Source organism: Colius striatus, chromosome 11, assembly GCF_028858725.1.
Source record: "Colius striatus isolate bColStr4 chromosome 11, bColStr4.1.hap1, whole genome shotgun sequence".
NCBI classification, from domain to species: Eukaryota; Metazoa; Chordata; class Aves; order Coliiformes; family Coliidae; genus Colius; species Colius striatus.
Window position 1 is genome coordinate 25,603,408 of NC_084769.1, and position 14,651 is coordinate 25,618,058.

The window sequence follows — 14,651 nt, forward strand, 5'->3', positions numbered from 1 at the left end:
CTCTTCAGTAGAACACTAAACATAAAAAAAAATATCATTATAGGCAATGCCCATAAAATGGATGGAACAGAGATTGAATGAGTAGGAAAGAATTTTATTTCCCAAGTCCAAGCAGTGAGGGATCTCTGTAACTTTCCTGGAAAACTGCCGATTCTCAAGTCTACTGAAGACTACATTAAATTATTGCAGACACTACAGTTTCACTAGAAAAAATATGCTTCAGTCAAATTCCTGCTGATTTATACAGGATGTAGATTTTGGAGAATACCAGCACAACAGAACATAGCAAACAGATCTAAGGTTGATTCTCTTCTTGATGAAGGGGAAAAAAACCCCAAAAGGTTAAAGAACATGCTTGAGAAACCAGGCTCTTGATGCATCACTATTAAAAAAGACTGGGAAAATATTTTGAGGTGCACAAAATTACTTCAGCCGGCTCTGACTTTAGGCATACTTTAGACTAGCAGTGTGGTATGAATACACTAGGCTAGCCAAATATTTGAATACCTGTAGGGCTGACACTTTCACAGGGATACCAATACATTGAAGTCCGGTAATATAAGTGTTTTGAAGTCACATACTGATAACAAGTCTGCAACATGCTGCACTGCTGAGTAGTTACCCAGCTTATGCCTGAGACATAAAGTAAACGTTACAGGTGCTGAACAGTCTTCATGTTTGCAAAGTCAGTTACCTAGGTTGGGCAACTTTGCTGTTTACACAGCCAAAGGAATGCTGCAGCAGCTAACCTATCTTCTCTTTGGTCTGATGACTGGAAGCATCCCTTCTGTGACACGTTTGGGCATCAAGAAAGTGGCATTTGTCTTTGAAATTCCATTTAATTAGAAAAGTGCTGCCAACTCAGATGAGCAATTGATGCAATTTGACAAAAGAACCCACACAAATTGTAAGCATCCAGAGTAACTGAAACAACAGCAACTGCTTGCTGTTGTACTTTATCTTCCTTAAACACTCCATTGGTTACACATTTACTTAATCTGTGTTTGAGTAATGATGAGTTTTCCAAAAGGATCTTCAGATCCTCTGAATCTTGCAACTTGTCAGTTGCCACTCTGTCAGAATAAAAGTAGACTTTAGGGGTGCACACAAATATACTTGTACTGCTCATCTGCACGCTGCTTTTGTCCTCTTGTCATGATTCTTCTCTCTGAAGGAAAATGACATACAATAGCCTCTGCACACGCTCATCCTCTCAAAGAGGCAGTAATTAAACTAGCCAACTATCACACCAGATCTGCAGGCAAGAACACATGAAAAATAAAGTAAGAGTGTAACAAATTGCTAGAGAGGTTCTTTTCTTATAAGAACTTCTCGGAGAATTTTGCATATTTCAGTTTTCATTTCTAAAATGAAAGAAAAAAACCTATCTGTATTTTCTTGTAATAGTACTAAATACCACAGCCAAGACATAGAGCAGAAAAACTTCAACCTGAGAAAAATCTGATCTTTAGTGCAATTATGAATATATCATATGAAATTGGATACATTTCTACTTAATAAAAATAGGTAAGTACTGGTATTTATTATCTCCCCATCAGAACCTCTACTCCCAAATGTAATGTGATCTGTGGCAAAGGAAAGCATACAAGAAGTTTATGAAAGTTCAGCCATCCTAAAACCAGCTAGCAATGCTGTCTTTTTTAGCAAGAAGGAAACACAATTTTGCAATATTGGTAAAAAGTGCTCTTCGGAATCCAAAATTCGAGGGCACTGACTCTATACTGAAATCAATGTCCTTAAAGCACTAGTATATGAAATGTCTAGAGTCTGGAAAGTTGCTGACTTATGTCATTCTTTAAATCACTCAAACTAATTGCGTAAATTGCAGTACAACTAACAAGAAGACACCAAGTTAAGATAATCAGTAGAAGAAAAAAATGGCCACAGCTATTGAAAAAAAAAAGAAATGAAAACCAACCGTCAGTTAGAGAGAAACCACTCTTTGATAACAGATAAATCAGTTATCCCCGTTTACACCTAAAAATGACTGACAAAAGCTTACCATCATTCCCAGTTTGTCCTTTTTGGACAGTAAGGGTGCCCACTACCTAAACCACTTTTGTAATACAAATACAAATTGTAATACAAATATATTGTAATGCATATATAATTACATATAATCATAATATTTAAAAATACATTAATACATAAAAAATGCATGTATCATTGTAATACAAATTGTAATAAAATATTGAATAAACAAAGAATAAAGATATTTTTGATGGTAAGTGATTTTTAAATAAGGTTGCTTTTCTTAACCAAAATGGCAGAATGGAGTAGAAAGCAGTTATCATATTGTCATTTCTAATTATGAAGTTAAATCTGCAGGACTGCTTTACAAGCGCCTTCAACATGGTGATGCTTTGGCTGTTGACACTCCATACTAGTATAGAGTAACGTAATAGTCAACTTCTATCTCTCTTAGACACATAAAGTAAGGAGCTGGTATTGTTATGTCAGATTCACTTTAGGAATTTTTACATGTAAAGAAAATGAAAAGAGTTGAGGAAATGGCATGTAATACCATAAGCTGGACATATTTTCTTTTCCCTCTTTTTAAGTGATAGGTATATAATTACTAATCCTCTGGTGCTCCAAGGTAAAAACATATTGCGTCACTGAACCATAATGCACTGTAATTCTATTTAGATTCCTGATGATTACTACTAGTTCTCCTTAAACAGAAGGATGTAACTTACAATGAGCATAAAACATAATCCATATTTTATTACATTAATTTTCCAACATGAATAAGCTTCAGTAATATAATACTGACTTTTGGGAACAGCAAATAAATTGGGCAGAAAATTAAATTCTATTATAAGGACAAAGTATTGAAAGGTTGGCCATAGAAACACTGTTAAGCAGCACGTGATGGGAAATGACAGAGATAAATGACATTGTTATTTTAGTTTGCCTTAGCAAGACAAGATCTTGTTAAGGAGCTGTTTTCTTTTTCCCCATCTGTTTTTCTTTCTGCAGCACTAGACAGGTCAGGACAGCTTGCCTCTACCAGCCAACATCTGGACAGGTTTTACCTGATGCTGGAACTTGAAAAGAAACCACCAACACCTGGTCCAAAAGTTAAGTATGCAATGTGTTTCCATTACAGCAATGAACAAAATATTGGTGTGAAACTCATGGAAAAACACCTGACATACCCTTCTGATTGACATAAAATAATTCCCCTTTGCTATACTGAAGGCCACTAAAAAAAATATTTTGGAGCAAAATGGAGTATATCTAAAAGAAAATGTCTGTCCACATCTATTTTGAACTAATGACAAGAAAAAAGCTTGCAGAATTATTAAACAAAGCAATTTCCAAAGAAAGCAAATAGAATATAAAACATCAAAAACACAGCTATAACGGATATACCTCATTAATTTATTTTGGCAAATAAGATTAGTTGTAATGATTCATCACAGTACTTTGTGGCATATTAACAAACAAATCAGTAAATATGTAACAGTACATTTTATAAAAATGATGTTCAGTCTGAGCTAATCTAATGAACCTGCTGAGATGCTGGAAGAGATTTGGGGGGGGGGCGGGATTTGTGTGCACATGCGTGCATGCATATGTGTGTGTGTGTGTGTGTTTGTGTCTTCCCCTTCCAACAAGTACTGCATGCTTTGGTAGCAACTACAGTGACCTCACACATTCACAGTGGAATATCTATACTAAAAAGTTATGCCTACTTACAAATTGTTACATATTTCACCAGGGCAAGAAACCTTCTACAAAAAGAAGGTGAAGTACCAGGCACCAGTTTAATATGTGGTCACACCTCAAATACCGTGTTCAGTGTTGGGTCCCTCACTACAAGAAGGACATTGAGGTGCTGGAGTGTGTGGATGGGCAATAAGCTGGTGAAGGGTCTGGAGAACAAGTCTGATGAAAAGTGGCTGAGGGAGCTGGGGATGTTTAGCCTAGAGAAGAAGAGGCTGAGAGAAGACATGATCACTCTCTACAACTACTTGAAGGGGAGTTGTATTGAGGTAGGGGTCGATCTCCTCTCTCCAGTAATGAATGACAGGACACAACGAAATGGGTTCCAAGTTGTGCCAGGGAGGTTTAGATTGGACATTAGGGAGAAATTTTTCACTGAGAGGGTTTTTAAGCATCATAATTAGCTGCACAGTGAGTTGGTGAAGTCTCCATCCCTGGAGATATTTAGAAGATGCATAGATGAGGTGTTGAGGTATCTGGTTTAGTTTGGTGATGGGCCTGGCACTGTTAGGTTAGTTGTTGGACTTGATCTTAAAAGGTCTTTTCCAATTGTAATTATTCTATAATTCTAATAACTTTTTCATTTCTAAATACTACTATTTCATTATGGGCTTATAGGTATTAAAATACAACTACTAAGCACTAGGAGTTCTAATGTTAAATCGTGAAACTCACATATTCAGATAGGTCCTGAAGATGACGTATCTCTTCTGCAAAACTACACCGATAAGACCAAATGACTGTCCTAACCATAGTTACCCTTTCCTTCCCACAGAGGTATATATTCCCACTGCTCTAGTATCTCCACACATCTCCAAGCTTGTATGCCCACAGTTAGACCTTTAAATTCACAATAAGAACTGAACCAGTACCTTGATATTTGAAAGCGTAAAGCATTCCCAAATTCTGCAATATTAAATTGCTAGGACAGGAAAGCTGAAACCTGTGTGGTTTTTGATCTTTTTTTGTTTTTAAATGGCATCAGTTCTGAAATCCTGATGAAGCACATCAGTTGCCCTCAGAATTTCAGGAGTCTTCCATATGTTTTGTCTTCATAATCACAATTTTATAGCCCAAAGTTCCATACCTGCTTGCATAGTTGACTAGTCACATCAGCATTTGTACACCTATGCTACAACACCTCAGTTTCTTCAGATGTGACACATTTCCCTTCTGTCTCAGTTTTCAGAGATAGTCCTGCATGAACTTCTCCAACATGGGTCCTTCCCACAGACTGCAATTCACTTCCCACAGGGTGTAGCTCTTCACAAACTGCCCCAATGTGAGTCTCATCCATGGGCAAAACAGTCCTTCAGGGAACAGCTCCAGTGTGGGTCCCTCACAAGGTCATAAGTCTTGACAGCAGACCTGGTCCATCATGGGCTCCTCTCTCCACAGACTTCCAGGTCCTGCCAGCAACTTGCTCCAGCACAGGCTTCCCATGGGGTCTCAGCTTCCTTCAGGCATCTACCTGCTCCAGCATGAGGTCTTCCATGGGCTATGGGTGGATCTCTGTTCCACTGTGGCCTTCATGGGCTGCAGAGCCAGGGCCTGCTTCACCAGGGGCTTCACAGGTTGCAGAGGAACCTCCCCTCTGGTACCTGGTCACCTCCTCCTCCTCCTTCTCCACTGACCTTAGTGTCTGTGGAGATGTTGTTCTCACATTCTCACTCCATTCTGCTGCTGCTGATGTTTAGCAAGTGCACAGCAACTTCTTCCCCTTCTCAAATACTTTATTCACAGAGGTGTTACCTCAGTCACTAATTGGCCAGGCCTAGGTCAGCTGTGGGTCCATCTTATAGAATTGACTGGCACTGACCCTATCAGCTACAGGGGAAGCTTCTAGCAGCTTCCTTGTTTAAAGAAGCCACCCCTGTACCCCTCTACTACCAAAACCTGACCACACAAAACCACTACATTCTACCCCTCACCTCTGTGAATCACATATTAAAGAATTCTCACAAAAATCCACATTCATCACACAAACTTCGTAATATTCATTCAGATTAACAATGAAAGAGTTCACCACACCACTATAAAAATAGCTTAGTCACAACACCAAACAAAAGTGGATAATTTACACATATAATACAGCTCCTTGTCCTTTCAGAAGTAAAACAATCAAAATTTTCCACAATCATTCCATTTTCTAACATCACTCAGTCCATGTTTTGCCACTACACATGTTCTCGGGAGATTCGGCCTTTCCCTTCATCCTACAGCTCAGGGACAATGGTCTTTAGGAAGCATGCAAACCATTTCCTTGTTAGCCAAGAAGAGCCCCTGCTGGCTATTTTAAAAGTGCAAAACAAGGCTAGTTTCTAGAATTGGATGTCTCATAGGAAATAAGTTTTGAAATTTTCTCATCACAGGAAGAAGGTATATAGCCTCAGTGTTGTCTTACCCGCACAAAAAGCACAAACTCTACATCACTCAAAACCAGAAATAAATACTACTTTTCTTACCCTATTTAGGAATATAGGTGTTCACATCTACAGATCTAAATGTATCATAGAGTCACACAATCACAGAATAGTAGGGGTTAGAAGGGACCTTTAGAGATCATCTAGTCCAACTCCCTGCTCAAGCAGGTCCACCTAGATCAGGTCACACAGAAACGTGTCCAGGTGGATCTTGAAAACCTCCAGGGAAGGAGACTCCACACTCTCCCTGGGCAGCCTGTGCCAGGGCTCCCTCACCCTCACAGTGAAATAGCTTTTTCTTATGTTTAAATGGAACTTTTTGTGTTCCAGATTGTCATGGTTTAGCAAGGAGCAGCTTTTGCTTGGTAACAGGGTGAGGGAGTTGCAGTGAAGACCCAGTAAAGAGTTTTTGGACTCTCCCCCAGCTCCTGGGTTCAGACTCACGTCCGGCCCGGCTGGGCCAATCTGGCACCTCTGCCATCACTATTTAGGGATGGGAATTCAAAGTGCTGCTAGGAAGCGTAAGAGTGATACAAGATGGAGGTGACCACGCAGACCCCACAGTCAGAGGAGGAGGAAGGAAGGAGGAGCACCAGACCAGGGACCCCTCTGCAAGCCGTGGTGAGAACACAGGCTGTATCCCTGCAACCCATGCAGGGCCATGGCAGGACTGAGAGCCACCAGCAGCTTCGTGTGAGTGCACCCAGACGGGTGAGGGACTGTGTGAGGAGACGGCCATGGCACAGGCCATGCTGGAGAGCCTGCGCGCCGCAGAGCAGCCCCACACGAGAGGCAGAAAGGAGCTGCAACTTTTGGGATAAATGCACATCAGAGCAGCTCATGCAGGGCTGCCGTGTGTGTGAGGTACCCCATGGAGCTGCAGGGACGACTGGGGCAGAGCCCACCTGCCCTGAGGAGAGACAACAGCAGAAGATCTCAGGAAGAGACTGACTGAAACCCCCACTCCCTGCCCCTCTGGGCTGTTAGGGGACGAGGGGGTAAAAACACCAGGATCAGGACTCTGAGCCTGGAAGTTTAGAGTGGGGAGAAGGTGGTCTTAAAGGACTGGTTTGACTCTTTTATCATTGTACCATTCTGTGTTTTATTTTGGTTATGTTTTGGGGTTTTATGGTTATGTTTTAGTTGGTATTGCATTAAATTATTTTCTGTTTTCCTCCCCAAGCCGAGTAGCCTGGTCTGTTTTGGTCTGAACCTTAAGTGGCAATTAAGCTCTCCCTGCCCTTTAGCAATCCACAGGTCTTTAATATTTGAGGCTAATCGTAGTCTTTTGTTCCCTAATGGGCCTAAACCAGGACACAGATTTTGTCCATTACTGGACACCACAGAAAACTGCTGCCTTTTAAATACTTGTAAATATTAATGAGATACCTCCTCAGTCTCCTCCAGGCTGAACAGCCCCAGATCCTGCAGTCTTTCCTCTTAAGGAAGATGCTCCAGTCCCCTGATCATCTTGGTGGCCCTGTGCTGGACTCTCTCCAGAAGTTCTCTGTCCCTCTTGAGCTAGGGAGCTCAGAACTGGACACAGGACTACAAATGAGGCCTCACCAGGGCAGAGCAGAGGCGTAGGAGACTCTCCCTGATCTGCTGGCCACACTCTTTTTGATGCACCCCAGGGTGCCATTGGCCTTCTTGGCCATGAGGCCACATTGCTGGCTCATGTTCAGTTTATAATCAACCAGGACTCCCAGGTCTCTCTCTGCAGAGCTGCTCTCCAGCAGGTCAATCCCCAGCCTGTACTGGTGCATGGGGTTGTTCCTCCCCAGGTGTAGCAACACTTCGTCCTTGTTGAACCTTATGAGGTTCCTCTCTGCCCAACTCTCAAGCTGGTTGGGATCCCATTGAATGGCAGCACAGCCTTCTGGGGAATCAGCCAGTCCTCTCAGTCTGGTGTCATCAAGGAACTTGCTGAGGGTACACTCTGTCCCCTCATCCAGGTTGCTGATGAAGATGTTGAACAAGACTGGCCCCAGAACCGATCCCTGTGGAAACCCACTGGCCATAAGCCTCCAATTTGACTCTGTGATGTTGGTCACCACCCTCTGGGCTCTGTCAAAAAGACAGTTCTCAATCCACCTCACCATTCACTCATCCAACCCAATCACATCTTTTGCTCTCTTGTTTTTTAATGACAGGTAACAATACAGACAACGAAGCTGCATGCACGCGGACAATACAAGAAGCTATCATCCACTCATGAAAAACAGTCAGTTGCTGCAATGGCAGCACACTACAAAGGTAAAATGCTTGCTGGCTTGAAAGAAGCCTTGAGTTCAGCTACAGCTAAATGCAACAACATTTACTCTGCCTCCCCCACATGTAGTTTTATCCACGCTAGGCATCCTCTGAGAGCATCCACTGCCATAACCATCCAATAGATATAGTCTAACTCACGGCTTCTGACATACTCGAAGCATCTGCCTGCCTGTGGTCACAAAAGAAAACAATTTTGATGCCTGATGGAAGAAAGTAGCCTCTCAGTAAGGCTCGTGTACCCTCTCCGGCAAAAAAAGCCAGGTTAAGCTCTCAGCAAATGCTTTTCTGGTCCAGTTGTTTCCTTTAATGGCCACAAGAGCCACTTACCTTTACAAATCTTGTTTGGTAAGCCTGAAGGTAAGCAAGCTAATATAGGCTTCCTAGAAACAGAAAAAATGTCTGTTTAAAGTAAATGTCTTTGCTATCATTCAAAGCTATAAATGTTTCGTGGACATACTTAAAATCAGGTCAGGTAAGCCAGTTCCCCTTTGAAACACTTCCTGAAGTGTTAAAAATAGGTTCAGAGAACCAAATATTCCATTGAATTCTGAAAACAATAAAATCAATTGCAAAATGGTTAAGTGCAAGCATTCATGCAACTCCATTGCCCTTCACCAGCTGTGCATTGTCTGGCTATCTACACCTCTGGTAAAATCTCATCGTGGCCTAGGTTTGTGATCCACAGAAATGTTTTCCAAAATTATTTTTCCACCTCAAGCATGGACAGAACAATCGCTTGCTAGAGAAACCTCATGAATTACGGGCATACAAATAAGGTATATAGCTCCTGCCTATATCAGTGAATCTGCAGCGGCTCCTGGGCCAATTTTCTTTTGCCTATGACAACTTTTTGATTTTCTAGTTTCTATTTGCATGTGGTTATTATTTATGCAGTACCACTAAAATGCCCTAATGCTCACAGACATATGGCAGCTTTTCTGTCCTATAAAGGTCACTATCCAACTCTGGAAGCTTTTGGTGGCTGTAAATGACCTGAAAAGGACCACAGGAGCATTTCTTCAGCCATTGACTCTGTGCTTGTGTGCCTGCCTCATGTAATTACTGGCACAGGTTCTAACTAGATAACTGCATCACCAGACAGATTACAACACCAATATCCTGTATGAGCTGACTTAATTACAGTTTTAAAATCTGAATCCAATGTAAGTCACTGTTCTCACAAGTCACAGCACTGGCAGACCATAGCATGTAGGACTGAGGGGCAGGAAAGGGCAGGAGTGCAGCTTAAATGGGTACAGCCTTAGCTTTTGACATCCTTCTGGCCTCCATTACTGCCCTCCAGTTGCTACAGCACAAACCCCATCTTCTTCCTACTGATCACTGAAGATCTTTAAACAGGGAAAACAAATGAACACATTGAATATGATTATCAGTAATATGCTTGTAAAACTGCTCATACAGTCAAAACTACACACCTCTAGTAATCCCATTTCCTTTTGTCTGGCAAATATTTTGAGGTTTCTTGCCCTGGACACTTTACAGCTAAACATTACTCATATTTGCCATCACTAGCAGGAGGTGAAGCTCAACAAAACAAAATCTGAACAAGCCCCACTGAATTATTATGTCATACACAAAAAATCATTGTCAGTGGCTAATAAATCTATTTTTAGCAATATTCTGTAAGACATATTTAAACTTTTAAACATTGCATTGAATTTAGCACTCAGTATAAAGCAGGAAGGACAATAAATTGTACTGTAAATTTCCACAGAGCATCTCATTTTAAATGCCGTTGCATTTAAATAAATAAATCTGAAACATGAAAACATCTCTGTTAAAAACTAAGAAGTCTAAAGTAATTTAAATATATGTAAAATAGCTGCTATTCTAGGATTCAGTGTTCTATTTCATATATGTAAAAATTCAGCTATTTACACTGGAGATCTCCCCTTATTTTACACACACCTGAATCAGTGATGCCCAGTAATAAGCCCTGTCCCACCAAACACTTTGCCACTCTGCTGTTCAACACATCATACTAAGCCAGGTTTTCCATCAGGAAAAGAGGGGACAACAGGAAGAGAAAAGTTACACAAGAAGCAGTTGGAAAAGTTAACAATTAGTGTTTCTATTCAAATCAGAAGTGTGTGAACTGAGGAAGAGCAGGAGTAGTAGTCAAAGACAAAAAGCACTGACACAAGGAGTATCTGAAAGCTAGCATAAGCATGCGTAAGCCCAACACTTGGCATTCAGCATCTAATCCTGAGAGTCTGGCAAATGCACAACAGGCTTGACTAAAAGGAAAAGTCACCTTGCAGGAAGCCTGAGTTAGGACTGCACTCATCAGAGCCACACTGCCTGAGCTTTCTGATGAGCGTGTTGTGGGAGACAGTGTCAAAAGCCTTGCTGAAATCAAGGTAGATGACATCTGCTGCTCTCTCCTCATCTAGCCATCCGGTTATGCACTCATAGAAGGCTCTCAGGTTGGTCAAACAGGATTTCCCGTTGGTGAAGCCATGTTAACTCCCCCTGATAACCAGTAAACCAACATGCTTCTGTATGATAATAGAGTTGAAAGCCATGGAAACTCCTCACTGCAAAGGCTACCAAAGACTATCAGATCTGGATGGTGGAGGTATGCACCATGTCTGTGTGATGTCCTGCAGTTAGAAGGCCATTAAATCAACCTGACAATTACAGATGACATTTCTTTGTCTAGTCTACTCTTTCCATCCATTGGTTTTGAAAGTTGTCAGGGCACCACCCTTTGTAGGAAAATCTTACAGAGAAGTGCTAGGCAGCTTTTCTTACTTCATCTGAAATAACATGAATGAACAGAACCACAAAAGGTTAAGAACTCCTACCCACCAATTAACTTTCTCTCATTTGAAGGCTGAATATCAGTTATCTTTGACACATGTAAATTATTTAATCACCTTAACAAAAGTCAGGATGACAAGATTCACAGAGGACATTTTACCTGTGTAATGTTTTCCAGTGAGACCAAGAGGGGCTGTTACTGCCTGACTGCTCTCTCTTATTTGAAGATGAGCCACTAAAAGCCCATCCCTAGGCACAGAAGACCACAGCCATTGCATAAGGCAGGAAGCTCTGCAGTGCCTTAAATCTGAGTATGTCAAAGCACTTTAGCATACCATGAAGGAAGTTTTACAGCAGTGACATTCTAAAGTCCTTCTAAATATCATGCTGTAATTTTTTTCTAGATGCAAAAACTGAGCCAGAGAAAGAGAAATGACTTATCTGAGAGGAGGCAGAAGGTCACAGAGAAAAAATTTGTCAAAATTTTGGAAAAGCTCCTGGTTCCCACTATGCCTGAATCAGGAGAGGCAGACTGCCCGAAGACATTGCTTTAAAAGCTGTTATAAATGTCACTGCATGAGACAGGAAGATCTTGGTATTGAGTGAGAGCAGTGAATACTGATACTTTCAATGTTAAAAAAAGAATTGCAGACCAGAACCTTAAATTGGCATAGGAGCAATAAGTATCACTTCAAAGTTGATTTTTCATACAACACAACTGTAGACACAAAGCTGTGGATATTGGGTCCCTCCCTCGGGACAAGGCCTCCTCCGGCCAAAATCATTGTCCCTGGCTCGGGGCCTTTAATGAAGTGAATCGCTGCCCCTGGTCCGGGGTCAGCTTTAGCAAAATGAGTCCCTGTCCCTGATATGGGCTCATTTTCAAAATGAGTCTCTACCGCCGATGCGGGGTCTTTAAAGAAATGAAAATAAATCTCAGCTTCACCAGTCCTCTCCATAGAATGCAGGGGAGTCTCTGCTCCAGCACATCTCCTCCTCTCTTTCATCACTGATCTTGGGAGTCCGCATGGTTGTTTCTCTCACTGTTCCTACTCCTTGCACCACCACCAGCCAGAAGAAAAAGAAGGGGCAGAAGAAGGAAAGAAGATGGAGGAAGAAACCTCCCCTTCCAGCTTCTTAAAAAGTGATCGTGGAGGCATGTAATTGGCTCAGCCCCAGACGTGGGTCTGGCTCAGAGCTGGGGAGAGTTGCGAGCAATTTCTTACAGGAGTCATCTTCACAGCTCCTTCCCCCTTACCAGAAAAGGCTGTCATGTCAAGCCATGACACAGATAAAACTCCCCTGCCATGAGTAGTCTCTGCTAAACAGTCTCATCTCCCTCAGCCTTTATTCATAGGAGAGATGCTCCAGTCCCTGAATCATCTTTGTGTTACTTTGTTGGACTCTGTCCAGTATGTACATGTCTCTCTTGTACTGGGAAGCTCAGAACTGGACACGTTGCTCTGAATCATGAGTGAAACTTCATCCTGTTGTTGCATAAATATTGCATGCAGTTTAACCAAAAAAAGAATTTAGCTCATCTGTATATGACAGTCTGCATTGAGATCACAGTGATACTACTGTTTATTCAGGTTCTTCTCTCATATACTTCAGAAGGGGTTTTGTGATTTTTGAAGAAAAAGTTACTTGAACAATAACTTGTTTTCATATTGGACTTTAACAGAAAGAGAATGTTGCTGGAAGAGCTTACTGCAGAAGTCTGATCTTTTGCCATGCTGAGCCCCTTTTTCAGCAAGGCAGGCGTTCTTGCCTGACTAAAGACAATGTCAGGAAGCCTCTCCTTTGGACTACAACCACAATTGGAATACAAAGGCATGAATGTAACACATAAACCAACTAGACTTCCCAGGTTAAATTGTTCCTGGTATGAATAAGTTTAGCCTCTCTGACTGCCCACTGTTTGCAGCATTAGTCCAAAGGGGATGGAAAGGGTGGCTTCTGTTCAAGTAGAACCAAAATAGGAAGCAAGTTTACTTATGCAAGTGAGATCCAGAATTTGAGTGACAGCTCAAAAGAAAGCCAGGGACTCAGGACACCAACTGTATTCCTTTACATTACTGCTTGTCAAGGAAAGTATTTCTAGTGTTTCTTTGACTAAACAAACTTCATCGCCAAAGAGAAAAAAATGTGCAATGAAGTCGAAATATCCCATGAAGGACAAAGTATGGTACAACCGACCCTTCCTTTCACCACATTATTTTATGCCTCCTTTCCAGTCTGTACCTCAACCCTTTCTTCTATGATATATAGAAACATCACAACACAAGATAATCACACCATATTTTTGATATATCTACTTAAGTTATTTTGATGAGTTTCTCTTTGACATTGGGAAATTTTACGGTGGTGTTCCACATTTGCCTATTTTATGTATATTTGGTGACTAATATCACTGTTACTGAATGTCATGCACTTTATGCTGGTGACACTTATCTACTCTTTATGCATTGCTCCTGAGAAAGCTGTTCTTGCTAACCTTTCCATTTTTTAAGATGAAAAATAATTGCAAGGAATACACTGTATTCTCAGTGTATCATTTTTACCCATATATTTTTTTCTTAAAAAGGGATGTTTCTGCTGAAGTGTAGAATCTTATTCTACCAGAATTGATTATACAACTGAACACACCTGACAATACTGTTATTTGAATCTGATTATATCAGCTAGGTAATCTGAATCAGTTTTTATTACAGCATTTTCAGATATGAATAAAAGTACTTCTAACACAACTTCTATTGTAATTTCTACCTATCACTTTGTGAGTGTTAATGTTTCACATGAGGAAGTAGGTGAATATATTCTACAAACCTTTAAAAGCAGTGTATAGTAATAATACAATCTGTAGCACAGCTTCCAAGCAAAGTGATAGAGAACTTGCTGTAGGGAAGCTTACCTATGAAAACCTAGAGAACCATTCTCAGTGGTCTAAGGTTATACATACCAAATTAGGAAGAGATGAAAACCAATGTAATACCAAGAAAATAGAATCATTTCTTAAACCCCAAGGAAGAACAAAAATGCAAATTCTTATTAGCTTTAAATGAAATGAGCTTTTGACAAACCATCACAAAGTACAGAAAAATTCCTGTTTCTTAAACAAAACTATTTACACAAATGTTGAGCAATTATGTTACCTCTCGTCTTCTTCATGACGAGCATAGTTTAAAGCCATAAGAGCAGAAAAGTAGCTGAGACAAATATTGCTATCACCTGCACCACTATGAGCCTGCAGCAATACCTCTGACATCTTACTTTATTTATGTAGTTGTAATTTACTGAATTTTGTTGTCTTTAAAAATGTGGAAAGGTGGTTGATGCCTTGAGGACATTTTCATGAGCTCTGGCTATATCAATTTCACAGAAGGCAGACTGATGTTGAAGTTTACCCTTTCCAGG

General features: G+C 40.9%; 1 protein-coding gene across 5 annotated transcripts in view; it reads right to left on the reverse strand.

Moving 5' to 3' along the window:
- The window catches only part of PDE11A (phosphodiesterase 11A), a 145,540-nt gene that overhangs the window by 80,656 nt on the left and 50,233 nt on the right, over positions 1-14,651 (reverse strand). The gene's annotated exons all lie outside the window — the stretch shown is intronic.